This window comes from Protopterus annectens, chromosome 10.part0 (genome assembly GCF_019279795.1).
Source record: "Protopterus annectens isolate FY-2018-M chromosome 10.part0, PAN1.0, whole genome shotgun sequence".
Lineage (NCBI taxonomy): Eukaryota > Metazoa > Chordata > Ceratodontiformes > Protopteridae > Protopterus > Protopterus annectens.
The window spans coordinates 372978297-372995649 of record NC_056744.1 but is presented as its reverse complement, the minus strand read 5'-3'; the positions used below and the strand labels follow the sequence as shown (position 1 = coordinate 372995649).

At 39.6% G+C, this 17353-nt stretch overlaps 1 protein-coding gene across 3 annotated transcripts in view; it reads right to left on the bottom strand.

Annotated features, from left to right (window-relative positions):
* The window catches only part of SMG7 (SMG7 nonsense mediated mRNA decay factor), a 988399-nt gene that overhangs the window by 69246 nt on the left and 901800 nt on the right, over positions 1-17353 (bottom strand). The gene's annotated exons all lie outside the window — the stretch shown is intronic.

Sequence of the window (17353 nt, the reverse complement as noted above, 5' to 3'; positions counted from 1 at the left end):
ACAAGACAAACCAAACAAATAGTATAGGGTACAGTATCAGACAGGCCTATTATTAAAAGCAACTCTCAAGCAACCAGAAACTACATTTATCCTGCATCTACCAATCCCCATGGGTGTTGGTTAAGAGAGTTTACTGTAAGCTGAGGAAAAATTCTTTGGAGTCTGCTGGTGGTATAAAATATCTATGCAAACACTTCCAAACATCCTAAATCATCTAGCCTTTTTTTTGCATATTTGGGAGCCCTACACATCTCCTCCCATTGTTTCCTTGGGAACTGTTCTCTCTTCCCGATCTTTTCTAACCTCCTCTGATTGATTCCTATAGTAATCATACCAAACTAATTACCCCTTTAACAGCAGCTTCTGTTCTACATTCAACTAAAAACTCTAATACAGCAGGTCTTTCACTTAAGATTTTCCTCTCTCTCTTTCCCTATACTCTGACATCAATCCCAGATATGGAAGGCAGTCTCTAGCCTGCAGTCCAAAGTTCTTCTTGGCCTCTTCCCATTCTACTACCTTTCCATTAGTATTTGCTCCAAATGCCTTGGTTCCTTTGCCAGTTTTCTCTAGTAAATTCCAGCGCCCTCTTGCCTATTCTCTGTAACCCTAACTGCAATCATCTTTAGCAGAAACACCTTTCTCCATTCCTGTGTTGGCTTAGTTCTTAGAATACTTTTGACTACTTTATGAACATAATCTGAATGGCTGTTGGATTTGTATACAAAATCCATGCTCTCCTTATTTCTTGAACATCACATTTCATCATCCCTTTCCACTTTGAATTATAGCTTTCTGCTTGTGCTATGTATAGGAGTCTTAACTGTGCAGTTCTAAAATAGCCCTTCAAATCAGGAAATCCTAAACCACCTTGTTCTATTGGAAGGATCAACATATCCCACTTGATCGCTGCCCTCTTCTCCTCTCAACGATTTAAATCCACAACCTTTCCTCTGGTTGATAAACATACGTCTGACCAGTGTATAAAACAAAATGGACTACAGATATTTTTCACTGCTTCTATACCGTTATCCATAACCATAAAACAAGAGCTTCCAATTTCTCAGTTTATTACCTTTTTAGTCCCTTCCCATATAACCTTGGCTGCCATAACAGAAGCCTTTTTAACCCATACTCCTAAATACTTAATTTTATCATGCCCCCATACATATGCATATTACTGAACCAATTTGTGTGTGGGTACATAGTTTACAGCTATAGCCTTTGTTTTGTCTTCATTAGTTTTGTATCCTGAAAGGACTTGAAATTGTCACAATGTTCCACAACGAGATATCCTTTTCTGGTTTTATCAGGTCTAAAATATCTGCAAATAAAAACAACTTTTGTAGACTACCATACCAATTATATCCTTGAATTTCTGAGTCCCTTATTTTCTTTGCCAATAGCTCTAAACATAATGCAAATAAAGAGGAAAGAGGAGACACCCTGCCTGGTTCCTCTGCTCAAAACAGAACTTATCAGAGAGGAACTTTAATTTTTGCCTCCAATCTCTCATACATCCTCTTAAACAACCTTATAATTGTCAGGGACTGCAAATGCTTCCATTGCCCTACTCACAATCCCAGCTTAATCTGTAAGATGCGTTCTCTATGTCAAGACCCACCAATAACAGTGGTATTTTCTTCCATTCTGCTTTCCTCTGGATCATCATTGTTCTACTAATGTTGTCAAATATTTGCCCCCCTCTACAAAACCACAATGATCTATATCACCTGTGCCATTTTTTAGCCATTATAGACAAGCACTTGGCTTAGCATTGAAATGGGTCTGTATGAATCTGGATATGATGGATCTTTACCCTCTTTAGGTATTATAGCCACCACTGCTTTCTTCCAGGATGTTGGTGCTTCTCTTTTAAGATACTGTTAAACAAAACCTTCCAGACTTAAGGACTTTCTTCCCGCCAAGCATCCGAACTTCCACTGGAATACCACCTACTCCTGGGGACTTTCCTGTAGACTGGTTATACATCACCATTTTTATCTCCTCTTAGCCTATCAGTAAACTGAGCCTCATCGACCTCTAAAACTTAGCATACTCAGTTCTTCCATACAGATTTCCATTTGTAGTTTTTCTTTATTTCCACACTTCTCTGATTTATACAGATTTTCATAAAATTTCTGAAATATTTCTAATACATCTACATGATCTCTGTTCTTTTTTCCTTGTTAAAGGCTCCCTTTCTACTTTCTGTTGTCTGGACTGTTGTGCAAAAAGTTTTATCAAAACAGTTGCTTAACAGCAATCTTTCTACACTCATGCATATTACTGAGGTAGCTCCTTATTTTCTCTGTAGCACTCTTCAATTCTATCCTTTCTTATGTGAGACCCCCCCTGTTCTGTAATACTTTAACCACTGTCAGTACCTCTAAATAATTCTACTTCTTAACCATGTATCTTTTTTCTTGTATTTCCACACTATTTTATTTATTGACATTTCATTACTAGGAAAGTCCAACTGGGTAGAAGCCCATTTTCAGTGGAAGCCTGGGGATAAAAGCTCCAAATTATTACTCCACTTCAGTTTTATCCCAGTTCCCAGCTGTATTTTCAGGGGGAAATTTCTATCTTACCCAATATCTCCTGAATAATTTCAACTACACACTCCATGAATTCTTTGCTTTCTAACAGATCGATGGGCAACGCCAGTCTCTCTTTTATTTCATTACCCTGCATTTTTTATTTTGGTTGTGGTGCGGCGGTAGCATTGTTGCCTCACAGCAAGAGGTTGTCCTGTTCGATTCTTGGCTGGAGTGTGGGGAGTGCCTTCTGTGTGGAGTCTGCATGTCCTCCCCACGGTTGAGTGGGCGTTCGAAAGACATGTGGAAATGGGCGTGCCTTTGTTGAAGGTTGAACATCGAGCTGGCACCTTGGCGTTTGTCAAAATCTACTGCCAATCATTAGCGGACCGGAGTTCCGCTGTGGCGACCCCTAACCGGGAAAAGCCGAAAGACAACAACAACATTAACTGCATGTAATCTGAAATAGTTTTTGGATGTGTATGAAATCTTTCAATTAAATGCACTTGTTCCTGTGAAATATAATTTCTGTCTACCCTAGCCTAGTTTGTGTACCTTGGGGAATAATATGTAAATCCCATCCGAACTCCTACTACTGAATTCACATCTTCCATACCAAATATTTTCATAAATTTCTTCAAAAATTTACCCTCTATTTTTCCTTCTAGGGTCCCCAGACACATCTGGACAGTTGCAAATCAAATTCCAGACCCCAACTATAAGTAATATTCCCCACTGAAAGCTGATTTTTCCTAGAATTTTTTAAAGCTCCACCGTAGCAATTTTAGGTGGAAACACATGCCAAAGTAATCCTCCTCCCTTTCCAGCAGCTCCTTAGTACTACAATTTTTTTCCTCATGAAGCTCTTCTAGCAATTAATACAAGTATTCCCCCTTTCTTCTGTCCCAGATATTTTGCAGAATAACCATCCCAAAATCCTTTACTTATCAAACTCACATGCACAGTTCCTTTCCAGATGTTTTGCCTGCAGCATAGTTATTTGCACTCTACATTTTTAATCTAGCTCACTACTCTTTCAGTGTTGTTATTCCCTCTAAGTGTATAGTTTCAGCTTTTTTGCTACATGCATAAAATAACTTTTGGTGGGTTGATCTTTATACAATTGTTCTGTAATGTCCATTTAAACCCATGTCGCATCTTACAAGACTTTTTTGTTTTAATGAAAATCTTAAAAAAACACACATAACTTAACACTACTTCAAATAATTAAATAATTAAAGTAACCTTCCTAATAGGGATTAAACTATAATGAAGATTATCTTTTCACTTCCACTAAGTGATGTCTGTTTCAGTTTTATCTTCATTCCTCTCCCAGATGCAGGAAACAACTTGAATACTTTCAGAAAACATCATCTCCTATCCTTTGAAAGAAAGCATTCTGTTTTTATTGTCCCTTTATCAGACTGTCTCCAAAAAAAACACGAGAACCAGATATTCACCTGCCTTCCACTACAATAGTGAACTGTGAACATTTATTTGTTAGAAAAAAAACTTTTCATTATTGTCAGTGTTCTTTTACTTATTTGCTTCCCCATTAAAGTGTTATTAGACCAAGCCAAGGGACTTAATCCAGTCATTCCCCTATGCAAAAAGCATATACATTTTTCTTAAATCATGGTCTTTTGTCCAGGCTTTCTTCTGTTTTTACACCGCAGTACCTACATTTCTTAAAACTGAACAGGAAAGAAAAAGGAAAAAAATAGGGGCACCTCTTTACATTAGTATCCCTATTACACACACAAGATTTACTTTACTGCATACATCATATATCATGTATTTTTTATCTTAACAAAACTTTGTTTTACCTACAGTTAACTCTGTTTTTACTCTTCACCTCACCTACATGTCCTTCTAAACATTAATGCCAGCATGGGGCATATGCTTAGGTGTCCCCGTTCAAGTTTAACAAAGTCAAAAAAGTCCAATATTTCCAGTTTTTTTTGTGCCTTCATATTTCAAAAATATACTTAATGCTTTGTAATCCCAAGTTTATTCATCAATTTCCAAGTTGCTGGTTTTCTTCCTTTTGATCGCAAAATATCTCAACTCCAGTCTCTGGCTCTTCCAGTCAATTCTTGTACTTTTTTTCTCTCAAGCATTTTCCCTTTGGAATAGTGGAAAACACACTGGCAGTGTCTCTCTATGGGTTTTATCATCAGAAAAATAAGCAAAATAATCCCCTTCTGTTTGACAGAGCAATTTTTGTTGGGCAAATGTTTGTATCTCCTCCTCAGCTTGTTCTGCATCAGAAAATGATTTTAACCCTCCAGGAAAAAAATATTCTGAAGAGAGCATGATGCAGCATCTTGAATCTCTCACCTGCTTCTCGACATTCCCGGATTGCTGGAAAAAATTTACTCACTGTAAATTTAAGATAGAAGAGAAGCAATCTTTTTCCACAAACATTCTACTGTCTCCCACTTTCAGGACTTTAGCCTTCTGCCACAGTTTTGTCAGAATCAACTCTTTCTGCTGGTAGGTTTGCATCTTTACTATTAAAGGTCCATTTTTTTTTTCCCCTCATGGCTACGTTTGGACCATACTCACAATGTGCCCTTTCAATTAATGACTCCTGCTGTAGAAAACTCCAGTTGCTTATTTGTGCTTTCATAAAATTGCTACATTTTGTTCCTTCCAGTTTCTCTGGGACAGCAGAAAATCTCAGGTTTTTCCTTGTGTGCTCCTGTCCTCTAATTCTACCACTTTTGAGACATCTCTTCTTGAGCAGCCTCATACTAAGCCAGCCTTTTCTTCATTTCAACCTTTGATTTTTGCAGTTCTGTCATCCCATCTGAATATGTTTGCTTCTTCAATTTTTTTCCCAGCCTTTTGTTATTTGAGTTAATATACTTCTTCAGTACTTTGTTTATTTTAATCAGCTCTGAGCACATTTGACTTATTTTTCCTCTAGATTACTGGAAGTCATGTCTTGCACCAAAGCTGGAGTTTGAACTGCTTTTTTGCTGAACTGAAGCATCCTTCCCAGACAGCGTTTCCTCCTCACCTTTTGTGTTTCTTTCAGATTTTCCTAGTTTCTTTTTTGCGGGTTGGGAGGGTGGCCTAATAGTTAAGGCATTTGCCTTGCAAGCACAAGGTTTTAGTCCCACAAGGGATAATTGCCTAGGCTTAAAATGGCTCAAGGGCAGTTTGCTTAGTACGAACCTATGAACCTATGCTGGCATCCAGGCAATGCACTTACTAGCCAGTTACTGAAATTTAAACAAAAAGACAAATTCACTGGCTCTTTTTTTCGAGTTTCTGTTTTCACAATGGGAGAGCTGAAACTGAGCTCTTACTCAGTGTGCAGTCATCCTGGAACTTCACAAAAAAAAGTCTTGGTCATAATTCCAGATCTACGTTTGCATGATCCTGGGTTGGTTACAGCTTTACCCTCTTTTGGTATTAGGCCTACTACTGCCTTATGGCAGGAAGCAGGTACACCACCCTCAAAAACACAGAATCTGACTGAACAAGTTACCCCAGACTTTCAGCATTTTATCTTTTACTCCCTTCCACATTTCTATTGGAATAATATCTGCACCTGGCATTTTCCCTATGCTTTGACTTGTATCTCCCATATTTCAGTTAGTTTTACATATATATATATATATATATATATATATATATATATATATATATATATATATAGATATATATCAAACCTTCTTTTCCTCATCACTACGTTTAGGCAGATCTATTTTTTCATAAACATTCTTTCATTAGTACCTTGCTCGCTTCCATCTTGGGATCTTGTTTGTATAGAGATGTATAGTAACCAAGTCACAACTGCTCTTAAGCCCCTAAGGTCAAGTCAGTAATTCTCCTGTGTCTTGACTTTCTAACATTAATATGTTGAATTTTCTGTTGCTTTAGCCTCTGCTCTAGGAATTTTGCTGATTTTGAACTAGCTTCATAACAGGTTTGTTTTCAATGGCTGTGACCTAAACCATTTAAGGCTTCCTCTCAATCTCCTTACCCTTCCTTGCAGTTTTTAATTTTCACTGTTTCATCCAGATAAACTGACTCCCCATTTAATTCTCATTGACTTCATGCTAAAACTAATTCTCTTTCACACCATCCCATGTGCCATCATTAGACATCACTTACAGTTCCAATCTCATTTATTTTGTCGACCCAAATGACTCCCTCTTCACATGAGTGGGAACTGCCAGTGCTTCCCTCCACCTTTGTCTTCTCCTAACTCTACCTGTATAACTGGATGTGTTCTAGTCTGCACTGGATACACAGATCCTGGAAAATCTTACCCAGTTCTTGTATTTTCCTTAATAGTGTGTAAATTCCGGTTCTATTCATCCTGTTACAAGCACATCTACCAATGCAAATACTGTCAAGTTCACAGGTTCATACTAGGCTAATGCCCACATGACCTTTATAAGCCTATCCATGCAACCCAACTGCATCCCTTTGTAACATATGCATCTTAATTTTAGGTACATTTGTTAGGCGGTTGCTAAAAAGTTGTGTGGGAGTATGTTAGGGAATGTTTACTGTTAGCCTCCATCTAAAAGAAATATGGGGGGGGGGGGCAAGACCAGCCCGAGGATGCATTTATAATTTACTATCCAATGTTAGTTAGGGAATGTTTTTCTATTGGTCTCGGTCTACAAGAGATATGGGGGCCAGACCAAGGATGAATTTGTGATTTCTCATCCAATGGTCAAGATTACATTTGAACAGGGTTAGGTATGAACTCTGCTTCACATGGATAGGAAGCCTATTCCAGAGCATGAAAATCCTTTGAGTCACATATCGCTCTCTCTAACATGTTCCATTTATGTCGCAAGCAAAGTTCAAATCCCTAGATCTACTGTTTCTGATGCTATCCATTTTGTGGATGTGCAACATCAAGGCTGGATCTGAGGATACTGGTATATGCCAAGCACAGATAGCCTCTCAACAACCTACAGGAGACTGAGTATAGAGACAGGACACTAAGGCAATCTGTATGAGACAGTGTGTTAATACCATGGATTCTCATGGTGAGGAACCTCTGAGGGAGTTCCAAGTGTTGCATAAGCCTAGTCAGCTACATGCCAAAGAGGGTACCTTACTCAATGATGGGTGTCATAAAAGACAAGTAGGGTGGTACTATAAAGTTCATTGGACCCAGATGCCATACCCTTACTTTTGAGTTGGGTAACACAGATTTATTTTCTTACTACCTTGGCTATGTGTTGATCAAAGGCAAGAACACTGTCTACACACATTCTCAGATCTCTAACTACTAGGTTAGCTCTTAGGGGGGTGTCTTATCAATGGAGTAATTTGCCTGGGTAGACATTTTTCTAAAAGGCACTATAATGCACTTCTTTGCATTTGAGTTTAAATGTGTGACATTGGCACCAGTCATGTCTGTCTTAGACCCTCTTGCAGGATATTAGCATCATGGGGAAACTTGCAGTAGTCATTGAACTTGATGAGCCAAAGGCCCTTGACATTAGCCTTGACCTCTGAGAAGTAGATGGCAAACAGGAGTGGGCCCAGGCACAGAGCCTTGCAGTATTCCACTGGTGGCCTGCCTCTTGGTATATGTGGTCTCATCAATCCTGACTTCTGTCCTAACTATCAGCCAGCTAACAATCCAGCAAGTTATGTAGGGATCTATGCCTAGTTCGGTGAGTTTATGAGTGGAGTATTGTGTCTAAAGTCTAGGCAGGCAGTATGCACTATCTGCCTTTCAGCCATTGCCTATGTTACCTTCTCAAATAAATCTACCAAGTTAAGTAGGCAAGAGTTTCCTCTGACAAAACCAAATTGGGATGGGTCCAGTATCTGCAGGTTGCCAATGTCTTTACATAAGGCTTTGCATATTACACTAGTCAGACTAATGAGTCTGTAGTTTCTAGGGTTGGTTGATGGTCCAGCCCTTGTGAAAGGGAAAACAGGTACAGTCCTCCATTCGCTTGGTCTGTAGCCTGTTTTGAGGCTGTAGTTGAAAAGTGACTCAAGTGGTCCTGATAAGTCATGCTTCAAGGTTATTTAGGAGGCAACCTGAGATATTCTTGGGCCCAAAAACAGGCTGTGGTTTTAGTCTTAGTGAGCACTGCTATGACTTGCTCCCTGCTGATAGTTGGGGGAGGGGGGGGGGTAATGCTGGTACAATTTGTGCTGAATGTCACCCAGCAGATTTACTAGGTCAGTCTTCTCAATGATGGTAGTACCATTTACTACCAGCTCTGCACACTGTTGTGTGCTACCTTCAAGGTTTTGGAACATAGCTGTAGAAGGCCTTGTGGTTGTCTTTAGCCTGGGAAGCCATCTTAACCTTGTAATTGTTTTTTTTTAGATTTAATTAGTCCTCTTTAAGTTGCTGTTTATGAGCTCGTCATTATGAGAGTTGCTCTTTCTTACTTTGGCCATGACTTTTTCCTTTTGTTATACACTATTAATATTAGGTTTCCACCAGTGTGGTTTATTTTGGGCTTACTTCTGGAAGATTCAGCAGCCTCTTTGCAGCCATTTACATGTTTGTAGAGTGTTTCTGTGAATAATTCTGCACACGCTGTTGTGTTGGGAGGGTGGCCTAATGGTTATGGTGTTTGCCTTACAAACACAAGGTGCAGAGTTTGAGTCTCACAAGGTATAATTGGCTAGGCTTAAAATGGCTTACAAGGGCAGTTAGCTTAGTACTAACCTATGAACTCTGGTACGGGCAGAACACTGAATTTTGACAAGCAGGCCCTTAGTAAGATATGTAGTTTGCTTTAGAATACTTAACAGGTTTTGCTGGATTTTTCACACAGATTTTTATTTTAAAAGAAACAGCTTTGTGATACAACTTCAACAGTGAGGGTGCAGCACTCTTCCATATTGGCGAGAACAAGGTCCAGTATGTTTGAACCTCTAGCTGAAGTATGCACTATCAAGGGCATTTGTGTTAATAAAGTCCAGAAAATGTGCCTGCAAGTTGGAGGTAGTGTTCGTTTCCCAGTCTATAGAGGGGTAGTTAAAGTCTCTCGTGAACAGACTGGTTGGTTGGATGGAGAGTGCTTCCAGTAGATCTGGATAAGTGTTATGGGATTCTTGAGAAACGGACAGTGACCTATACCTTGCTAAGATATAGCAAGGGACTATACCCAAGATGATTCGCATGTGGACGACCTCTAGGGTATCATCCTGTTTAACTAACCTTGAGGTATACTTGTTGCTAATGTAGATTGAGAGACCAACTTTAGTCCCTGTCTGTGCGGCTGACTGTCTAAATGTGTGGAAGGCACTGTAACCTTGCACTGCTGGAGTACTTTCTGTGGCTTTAAACTGTGCCTCCGTAACACCACAGATGTCTATATTCTCTAGGGTGAGGACAGCTTATAGGTTGTGGAGTTTCTTGTTAAGGCTCCTAGCACTGAGCAGTAACACCTTTAGATTCCTTGGTGGTTTATTTGCTATGTCAGTATGTTTGTCAATTTGGCTTGCCTAAAAAAAAGGTTCTGACCGGGGCTGGATAAAACTTTAGTCAAAATCTGAAAGCCCGGGGGGGCAGGTGCAAGCCATCTTTAGCAAAGCAATGGGGCCCATTGACCATGTCCTCCTAGGTTGACAGATATTGAATCCCCCTGGACTGACACCAGAAACTAAGCCAACAGTTAAAGTCAATAATTTTTTGTTAATACTGTGGCACCATCCTCGGTGAAGGCAGAATGGTAGTATGTGGCTCAATGAAAGGCACATGCTGGTCTAAGACTCCTATTCAGAGAGGTGTATAATGTCTCTCTACATATATTCCGACAGGTATATATATCTCAGGTCATTTTTGCCCAAGTGGACTATGACAGAATCATACTGGTATCTGTGATGCAATGACTCGTGTGCATAACTTGACTGATTTTGGCTACAAACAAGCAACTGACAGTGTCCTTGTCCAGGCTGGTGACTGGGGCACCTGTGTGTTGTTCAATGCAGTCTCCTATGACAAACGCCCTGTGTAAACTGCTTGTCTTATTCTTATGGGCTTTGTTTTCAGGGTCCATTAGGTGCTTATATGTGGGGGTTGGTGTTTCTTCTGGTGTATGCTTAAACATTGCTGAAGATAGGCATTGATGACTGCAGGCTTATGAGGTCTTTGAGGTTTGGGAAGTCTGCTTTTTAGTGCCTCAGGACAAAATGGTTTGTGTGTGTGGACAATGTGTGGTGGATGTAGTGTGCGTCATTGACAACCTTGTTTGAATGTGAGATTTCTGCCCTCAAGGAAGTTGTTTATGTATATCTATCACATACGGTGTTTGTTTCTTTAAGGATCAAAAGGTTGTCAGTTAAATTGAGACAACTGCTACATTGTCTCAGGATGTCCATATTTGCCAAGCTGGCTAAAGAGATATCTGGCAACTGTATACCAGTGTTGTCCGGATCTGTACTAGGGTGGCCTATTAAGGTCTAAGGACTGAGTTTAATAGAGGTCTCCTAAGATGATCTCTGGGCTTAGGGACTAAAGTTGAATAGTAACAGGATATGGTACTAGTTAGTGCTAGAATATGGTATTTTTATCAAGGTATCTCCCCTCTATTGGAACTTTCACCTTACTGGGTCCTCCTCATGTAACATTTACTATGTTACATAATTTCCAATCTCATGAGAAACATACTAGTCCTTGATGAAAACCCACCATATTCCCCATTTCTTTTTTATTAGTTTTATGGGGAAGGTAAATCACTCCTAGCATAATCCTCTTTCCACAATAATTACCTTTTAGTATCACATACTGCCCTAATCTATATCTTTATTCTCGTCCTCATCCTTCACCCGGTAACTTTATCAGTACTACCCCTTTTCCTCTATCTATGCTGGCAAAACATCCCTACCACTTTCCATTTTTTACTCAAAAGAGCTTCTTGGAGTATCAACACCTGTGTCGCACTTTCATGTAGATATGTTACTACTTTTATCCACATTTTATTTTTCTCTGCAAGTCCACTTACATTTCTAGACCAAATATTCATATGTACTACCATCTCTAAATTTTTTCACTTCGGCTTTCCTTATGTACTAAAGATATGTCCTGTCTATTCTGTTAAATTTCTATACAACATACATGATAGCCTTAACCTTAAGTTCTATGACTTTCTTATTTTCTTGTCATGAAAAAGCCTGGCTTTCTGTGACAGCTAGCCTTTACAACCAAGCAAAAATAACAACCTTGACTTTTAATACAATTTGAAATGTAACTATATACAGTTTATGTACACTGTGAAAGTCCTCTTTACCAGCCTGTGCTTCTAAGACAGAACAAAGGGACTTGAGCGTTACCGTTTTTATGCTTTGTAATAGCAGCTGTTCCAAGCTTTTCCTATCATTTGTTTCTACTTGTTTCTTTTACAGCTGGACTGTAGTTATGCATATCCTGTTGTCCTCCCAATAATTCATCTCATTCGCTGTTTAATTCTGTATAGAATTGTTTTTTTCTTGCTTTCATTTCTATATAAGCTTTCACTACCTTTAGTAACAATTTGACTCTATACTTTTCCTTTTAGTCTGTACACATATACAGATGTTTAAACTTAATTCATGGTAAAGATCTCCAAGCCTTGCTGTACAGACATTCCACCTCAGGTCCAGCCTCCAAAGCAAACCACTTACGTTACCGTGGGGACTACTTCTAGCCAATAATCTTACAGTACCTCCCCTGTCACTCAAGGATCTGTCCTTCTAGCCAATAATCTTATGGTACCCTCCCCTGTCACTCAAGGATCTGTTCTTTGTATACAAAGACAGCGAGAGCTGCCTCAGTCACCCTTGACCAAGTACAAGGTTGTGGTATTAATTTTAGCACTATGCAGCACTCTCTAAAAAGATACACTCACTACAGAATTCTAATTTACCTTTTTATGTTTCCAAGTTAACTTTTACAAGCAAATGCTTGAATGGCTTTGCTGGTACCTTATTCACAGATAAAGCGCTTTTTGCAAATATTCAGTGCATCTTCCAGCTCATTATGCTTCTTCTATTTTTAAGCACTTTTACTTCTTTTTCAGGAGGAAACATCCATACTAACAAAAGCTTCTTGATTTTTGTTTTAAAAATAAGTATTTGTTTTACATTTAAGACACTTTAACATCGTAACTGCTTGCTTATTTTACAGTCAAAACACTTGAACGTAGAGTCCAAGAAAATAACTGCAGCTTTCAAATATGATCACAAGTCCTTTTCAGTACTCAAGATCTTCACACCAATTAGTCTATGCCTTCTTCACTTTCCTTGTTCTCAGGCACAACCATAGTATTTTCTTGGAAAATTCCTTAGCCTGCTTTGACTTTTCCAACATTCTGTTCTGGAATAAACGGAAAGGGTTTTGCAGGCATTCTTTCCTTGCAAAGATCGCGAGGCTGCTGTCAATGCTTTTGTTCATGCAATGCTCCCCCACCTCCTGTAACAGGTTTCTTTAATTCCAAATGCCCCTTGCTCAATTCCTCTATAGCATGTTTGGGGTCTGGGTAGGTTTTGGGACCAACAGGACAGAAAACACACAAGGTATCTGCACAGTTTATTCTGACGCAGAGATTCATATTGTTGCATTTCTTAATGGATGGGATAATTCTACTCCTTATGTTACTACCTATAACCATAGAACTAGGGAGATAGAAAGGATCATAAGAAGGTATCAGAGAATTTTACCTCCATGCCTGAATTAAAAAATCTAACAGGTGAAAAGCCTAAGTTTACATATAAAAACTGTACAAGTTTAAAAAGGAGATTATGCTATAAAGATTTCAAGGAAGAGAATATTGATGGATTTGCTGGTAAGGCTGGAACTTTTCCCTGCTACAAGTGCAGTTGTTGTAAGGACATTACTGACACCACAATTTGTATACACCCAGTACATAAGAAATTGTATGAGTTTTGATGTCAGGCACCATGTAATACTACATTTATTGTACATTTAGGAACTTGTTGTAAATGTGACTGTTTCTATGTGGGGAAATGCAGTCTAGGCTCAAAGATCACATTATAGGTTCATAGGTTGGTACTAGGCTATCAGCCCTAGGGCCTATAAAAGCCTAGCCATAACAATTCCCTGGCTATTTCTTCCCACATTATTTACTTTCCTGGACCCCTGTCTAGCAGGATCCCTGGGGTGGATTTCTTTTCTCCCATCCAATCATCAAGGTTCCTCTTGAAGAGGTCCAAAGAGGCACTCTGCTTGACATGTATGGGCAATCTATTCCAGAGTCTGGGGAGTCTCTGGGTCAGAAGCCTATCCCTCCAGTATGTTTTGTTTATTGTGATGACAAGGTTTAGATCCCCGAAGCGTGTAGCTTTGAGGGATTGGGATTTCTTTAAGTGTAGCCATGTCCAACAGCTCTGGGTTTGACATGGCCTTGTATGTTAAGCAGAGATTGCCTCTGAGTAGACGATATGCGACAGAGTATAGCTGGAGTTTTTTAAGGCGGTCAGCGTAGGGCATCAGCTTTAGGCCTGTGATTCTTTTAGTGAGGTATTTCTGAGGCTTTTCCAGTTGTTGCAGATGTCTTGAGAGGTACATACCAAATGGGGCGTTGTATTCTATAATGGGTCTAATGAGGGATGAGTACAGTGGGACAATGACCTCCTTTTTTCTGGATGAAAAGCCCTTCGTGATGAGGTGTGCCACATAGGATTTCCTGACTGTTGCGGCGATGTGGTTATCGAAGGTGAGACCACTGTCCACCTATGTCCCCAAGTCTCTTATCACACTTTCTGTGTTTAGTGTACTGCCACCTATATGGTAATTCATGGATACATGTTTTTCCCAAAGGGGATAACAATACATTTCTTGGCATTGAGCTTGAGCCCATGGCTCTGGCACCAAGCATCTGTTTCTGTAAGGCCCTTTTGTAGAGTTATCCACATCATTTGGGGATTCAATAATGGCTCCCAGTTTGCAGTCATCTGCAAACTTTATTAGCCAGAGTCCCTTAGTGTTGACCTGTACTTCAGAGAAGTAGATGCCAAACAGGAGCGGCCCCAGGACTGAACCCTGAGGTACTCCACTTGTCTGGAGCTGGATTTGGAGTCGGCTACTTTTGCAGTGTGGGTTCTATCAGTAAGCCATTTAGCAACCCATTGGGTGACATAGGGATTAATGCCCAACTTAGTAAGTTTATCTATGATTCCAGAGTGGGGGATGGTGTCAAAGACCTTGGCAAGGTCTAGATAGGCTGTGTGGACCACCTTACCCTTGTCCATGGCTCTGGAGACTGATTCAAAGAAGTCAATCAGGTTCAGGAGACAAGATCGGCCCTTCACAAACCCAAACTGGGTGGGGTCCAGTGTTTGAAGGTTGCCAATGTCTTTGTTTATAAGTTCCATGATAATACGCTCCATGGCCTTGCAGATGAGGCTTGTCAGACTGATGGGACGGTAGTTTCCGGGATCCAAGGTGGATCCTCCCTTGTGGATTGGGATAACTGTAGCTCTGCGCCACTCAGTGGGCACGAAACCTGAGGTGAGGCTATGATTAAACATGACACTTAGGTGAGGTGCCAGTTCATATTGTAGTTCATGTAGTACACAGCCCGGGATGTCATCTGGTCCCATGGATGCTGTATTCTTGGCTTTAGAGAGTGTGTTTTGTACCTGTGTGGCCGTTATTACTGGAATTTGGCAATCTTCCGGTACTGAGATGGGCCATTTAGGGGGTGAGAGGGGTGAAGTTGGCACTGAATCGATCTGCCAGGATATTGGCAATATCCTTCGGATCAGTATATTTAATGCCATTCTGTTTTAGCTCAGAGCAGATCTGAGCATTGCCATTTAGATTCTTGACATAGTTATAGAATGCTTTGTGGTTGTCTTTGGAATCTTTGGCAATTTTATTTTCGTAACTAGCTTTGGAGGATTTTATGAGGCATCTCAGTTTCTTACTGAGGCTAGTAAGGGAGTTTTTTTGCATCCTGGGATTTTCCTCTTTTCTGCAAAAGTTTCTTCCTTTTGTTGTAAAGTTTGTTTATGGCAGGGGACCACCAGACTGGCTTCCTTTCTTTGGATGAGAGCATTTTGGTTCTATTTGGGATGGCACGATTCATGCATGAGTGGATGTGCTCGTACATAAATCCGATATACACAGGGTATAAAGACGAATGGCTCTGACTAAGCATATTCTAGACACAGACTTAACTCATGAACTTAAATTCAAAGGGATTGAAGTAATACATAAGAACCCTAGAGGCAGTGAATATCAATAATATGTTTGAAATAGCTGAATATAAATGGATTGTTAGGCTGGAAGCCGATTCCCCATGACTGAATAATGTCATTAGTATTAAACCTATATTAATTAAAAAGCAAATGCAACATCATTAACAGGTTGGTTTAGTTTTTGTGTATATAATTTTAAACGGTTTTAAATGTTTTAAAATACTTGAAGAATGTTTTAATGTGTGATTAATGAATCACTATGACTGGATGGCTGTGTCACGTTTTAGTTTGGGTTGAAATAAATTTAATTGTAATTAAACTGATTGTTAACCCTTATGAAGGGTAAAACCCAAAAGCTCTTGTTTGTATTAATAAAGCCAGCCTATCTTCGGATTTGTTTTCTTGGTTCATGAATATACTCCTCTTAAGAGTCTGTGTGGAGTAGTAATTATCTGTATTATATATATATATATATATATATATATATATATATATATATATATATATATATATGATATATAAACAGATATACGAGTGTACCCTGTTTTACACACTTTTTTACCACAACGTAGAAAAATTTCATCTTTGTATGTGTAGAATGCAAGTTGGACATATGCTGGTCTGCACTGCCTTATTCTTGTATTTAGTGGGTAACTGTATGCGCTTGGTCACTTTTAACACTTACTGGGGTACTGCTGTCCATTTTCCCGGGCATTTCTTCAAGTCTACACAGTTTCTTTCTTCTGTTTTTTTTTTTTTTTTTAAATGCCTGAAAATCTGATACTCTCTCTCCTGGATCTATATTCAAGTTCAACAGTTTTCAGCATCATGTGCTCTTGGATTAGGTTAGTTTCCACTAACTTCTCTGAAGACTGCAGACTGACAATGGTATCTGAATGACTTTTAAGAATATTCTCCTTGTCTTGCAATTTTTTACTGTTTGCTGCTATACGGTCCTTAAGTGTGTCAAAATACCTCACTGTGTATTTGCTTAATCAGTCTCTTATGAAGCTGTTGCAGCCTTTTCAGATTCTACTTTTGTTACACTTGCTTCCTGCCTTAATCCCAAATTTTCTTGTTTCTTTGCTTTGCAAACGTTTCATCCTTTGTCTCAACTAGCCTTTCTTTTAGGCTGCTTTCTACTTACTTGTTCTGCCCAATGATACTGGAGTGAGGAAGTTCAGGTTTCCAAACTACTGCATTTTTTACTGGCTTTCCCCCCAGTGTTGCATAGCCAAGCCCACATCTCCAACTTTAGCTACTTGCTGTCCTGTTGTCATACAAGTTGTCCAACCTACAGGAATCCTTTTGTCAAGGACATATGTTCCTGGGAAAGGGAGTCTAAGAACTTACCAGTTATTTAACATCCCGGCAACTGCAGGGAGCTGAAGCCAGACTTATGTTTAACCTTTTGAGTCCTCTTGGCTAGAGTCAACACCCCGGAGGACTGGGTCTGGGGATAAGATTCATGGACTAAAACATCTCAGCTCAGAGATTACTCCCTAAATAAAATAGTGGGTTTCCTTTGCCTTCCTACTATGAAATGTGCTTTGGCCATGAGCACCAAAGGTGGGGCATCCATTCTGAACTCCACACGAGTGCCCTTGACTTGGTGTGACTTCCCTTGACCTGCAGGCATGTTAGCCTCCAACTGAGCTTTA